Source organism: Arvicanthis niloticus, chromosome 4, assembly GCF_011762505.2.
Source record: "Arvicanthis niloticus isolate mArvNil1 chromosome 4, mArvNil1.pat.X, whole genome shotgun sequence".
In the NCBI taxonomy this organism is placed as follows: domain Eukaryota; kingdom Metazoa; phylum Chordata; class Mammalia; order Rodentia; family Muridae; genus Arvicanthis; species Arvicanthis niloticus.
The window spans coordinates 6,260,048-6,264,463 of NC_047661.1; positions in this window are offsets into that span (position 1 = coordinate 6,260,048).

Sequence of the window (4,416 nt, forward strand, 5' to 3'; positions counted from 1 at the left end):
CATACTGCACCTGTTCTCCACCTCTTACATTCTTTCTGCCCCCTTTCCACACTGTTTTCTGTCCCTTTGGGATGTAGAAGACCAGTTTATGGATGAGCATTCAATTGTCACTCTCCTCACACTGATCAGTTATATGAGGTTATGACAGACTGATAAAACAAAGAAGCTTCTCTGACCAAAGTGGACAGCAGCAATAATTTGTGGGTATGGGTACAGATACAAAGAATGCAATTTGATGAATTCATCATGTATGCTTATTAAAATAACAGCAGCAACTTCTTCACTTGGGCCTATGGCATACTCAGCTGTGGGCTTTTGACTAGAGTTACCTTTTAACTAGAGCTGGAACTAGAGTTACAGTACCAGAAGAGAACTCCTTCCTGTGGAGCAGGCATCAGTTCTACTCAGAGCGCAGTTGGTCAGCCATCTTAGACATTGCCATTCTTGTCCCTGTGCTTGGCTTGATGATAATGTTGCATGCAAGATCCAGAGCTGAGTGAGACTGTTGCTAACAATTCTTCCCTAGTGGCCTTGGTTTCAGAGATCCCGGTAATACAATGAGGGCCCATATTTCTTAGAGTGATAATACTATGTATACAGATATACTGAGTAATTTCGTTTATTTGACATTAACCACCATTACACTGCTATGTATTAAGGGCACAAAAAAATGACTTAAGTCAACAAGTTTTCAGAGTAGCAAGAGGAGCGGCTGTGCCAATTAGCACAGATTCTCTCATAACCTTTAAGGCAACAGAAGCTTCTTAGCTCTTAGTCACCATCACAAGATGCAGGAGAGCTTAATGTGTGCTTATATACATGCCCCTGGGTGTATTATTAAGTAGGAAAACCCATGGCGTGTCTATCTTAGGCCTTCCCAAGACATGCTGTTTGATATGTGCAAATGTCTACCTTCTATGGTAGATATTATCATCAAATCACACTGTTGATAATAAAGTATTATTCATTCACTCCTTTCAAGCAAAATTACTGTTCTTAATTGCCACACTTGTTTTCCCTCTCTAATTATTTCTACCAACACTCTATCTGAGGAAGTTGCATGACTTTCTTGACGCTTCGCTCCAAAATCCCTGGTTACATTCGCTAAGCACCTCTTAAAGGCAAAAGTATAAGGCAAAGGTAAGAGTCAAGATTGTTAGTAGCAATCGATATTTCTGTTTAAGTGGGATTTAAGCCCCCCACTGCCAGCCCTAGATCATGTTTACTGATGTTAGGCTGTGCAGGTGTGGGTAACACTGTGTTTGTGTAATAGCACTGATTCTTCAGTCACATTTGTCCAATTCCTTCAATGACTAACGCCCAAGGTGACGTTCTTGTCAAACCCAGAAGCCAGTGCAAATTACACACAGCACTTCCGTGATGCTCTGTTGTCTCCTTAACTCTAGAACAGTCCTTTCCTCTTGTCTTCTAGAACAGTGTCAGTGAGGAACTCACACTCTTTTTTTTTGTAGCAGTGATTCATTTGGATCTGTCTGGTTATTTCTCCAGGTTGCTTTTCTGAATTCCCTGGGGCCAAGGTATGATATGAAAGAGATACCTAAGTTCTTTTGTCCAACTGCTGCCCATGTTTTCCATGTGGGTGATTAATCTTCTCCTTGTCTTCTCAGGATCAATAATCTGATGACCATCCATTCCTTTACCTGCTATCCTACTACTTATAACTAATACAGTTTCTGGCTAAAAAGTTTAACCCCACATTTCTACCCGCAGACCACACTTACTAATGTTAGGACATGCTGGTATGTGTGAGGCAAGAATCTAGACTGGGGCTGGAGAGATGGCTCAGCGGTTAAGAGCACTGACTGCTCTTCCAGAGGTCCTGAGTTCAATTCCCAGCAACCACATGGTGGCTCACAACCATCTTCAATGGGGTCTGATGCCCTTTTCTGGTGTGTCTGAAGAGAGCAATGGTGTACTCATATACATGAAACAAACAAACAAATAAATAAATCTTAAAAAAAAAAAAAGAATCTAGACTGGATGTATTGATCCAAGTCAAATACAACACCTTAAAGCACACAAGGATTGGCCTCTGTGGTGGTTTGTGTGTGCATGGCCCATGGGTAGTGGCAGTATTCAGAGATGTGGCCTTGCTGGAGGAAGTGAGATGCTGTGGGGGTGGTCTTTGAGGTCCTATGCTTAAGCTCTGCCCAGTGTAGACTTCCTCCTGTTGGCTGCTTCCAGAAGATTCCAGAGGATCTCCTTCTGGATGTCTTCTGATCAAGATGTAGAACTTTCAGCTCCTTCTCCAGCACCATGTCTTCTTCCTGCTGTGATGATAATAGACTGAGCCTCTGAAACTAAGTCAGCCAGGTAAATGTTGTTCTTTATAAAAGTTGCCTTTGTCATGCTGTCTCCTCATAGCAGAAAAACCCAAGCAAAGACAACCTCCTACAAGAATCCCTCTACAGACAGGTTTTCACTTCTGATCTGTAAACATATACCTGGACATGAACCAAAAAACACCTCTCTCACAACCAGTAATTTTCAGACACAATTCCTAAACTCAAATTGAGGAAAAATTATAACTTTCCAGGAGCACAATTGAGCTTAAGATGCACCCAATTTATGTTACTAAATAGACAGTTCAAAGCATTTGTATTTGGGTTACTTTATTGCCTTTTGGCTTTCTTTAAGAAAAATTGTAAGTTCTTGCTCTTAAGCCTACACAATTGAAAGGACTATTGAAATGATGTTTACAATGACCGATTGAGCAATTTGGTTCCAAATGTAAATTCCATCATCTTTCTCAGGGTGTAAAACTGCTCATAACTTTGACACTAGTAGGTTTTCCAGCCTCAACAATTTTTTTGTTGTTTTTTGTTTTTTTCTATTTTGTGGTAGATTTTCTGCCAAAATTAGAGACTGTGTCTTTCTAACATGTCCTCCTCACAGTCCCTAACAAAAAGCCTATCCTTCATATTTTATGCTTCTGCAAGCAGAGCACACTGCTGACCTCTGATCACACTTCGTACTTTCTCATTAGCCTTTGTTTTTCTGGTCCTTCCATCTACACTATTCTCTACACCATCCCAGCTTATCAAATTTCTATTTAGTCTTCAAAGACAAAAACCTAACACCATTTCATAATCTTCCCAGCTTAATATGATTGCTTTGCCCCTTAAGTCCATGTTGCTGTCTAGATATTAAATCTCCCTCAAAGGTTGTGGTTGAAGGTTTGGTCCCCAGAAAGTTGTGCTGTTGAAAGCTGGTAGGGTCATGGAAGCATGCCCTTGAAGGGTCATTGGGATGCCAGCCCTTTTCCCTATTCTTACATCGACGTGCAGACTGCCAGAAGTTTCCTACACTGACACACTTTTCACCATAATCAGTAGGCTGAAGGTCATGAGACCAAGTAACCATTGTCTGGAACCTATGGGAAATAAAGTAGAGAGAGAGTAAGCTGTGGCACAAAGGTCTGAGTCAGAGATCATCTGGAAGCCCCTGGGGATGCCCAGAAGTCCTACGGACTTCCCCCACCCAAGGTAGTCAGGGCTTTGAGAAATTTCCCCTCAGAGCAGAGAAATAGGCCTTTAAATAAAAGCATCAGTGTAGCTAGTTTAGTGGTTATAGGCTCGTTATCCAGTATTCCAGGTACATTGACCAATGAGTTATTTACATAAATGTTCTATCCACTGTTGGACAGGGGAAATGTGAAATCAGTGGAATATAGCATCGGTAGACAGACACGTCGAGGCTAGACCCCTGAGTCTGAATATTGGTTCCGTTGTTCATTAGCATTGTGACCTCAGCAAGTAGCTTGATGACACCTGATGCTTCCAATTTTTATTTAAAAACTGTAAGTGATAAACTTGTGAGTAAAAAATTCAAAAAATTAGCCAGGCGGTGGTGGCACACGCCTTTAATCCCAGCACTTGGGAGGCAAAGGCAGGCAGATTTCTGAGTTCAAGGCCAGCCTGGTCTACAGAGTGAGTTCCAGGACAGCCAGGGCTACACAGAGAAACCCTGTCTCAAACAACAACAACAACAACAACAAAAAAAAAAAAAAAAAAAAAAAATTCAAAAAATTATAGTTAATTTTCTGGGAGACTCAAATACATTTGACTAACTTGGAAAAGGTAAACATATTAAGTATGTTACTATCACATGCTCGTAGTAAAAATGAGCCTCGGTTAGTAAATTATATCTGGGTTGGGAGGAAGAATCAAACCATAAATAGATGATGGGTGTCATGCTTGAGGCTGTTGTGAAGGTGCTGACCCCGTTGACCAGACATTCACCTTGTGGTATCCTTGAAAGCATGCCTGTAAAAAGCCTCTTGAATATACTTTGTTTCATAGTAAACTATTTTAAACTTGAAGTAAATACATAAGAAAAGAAAAAACCCTACAGGGGATTGTTCAACAATCACATCCTTTGATGTTTTATGCAAAT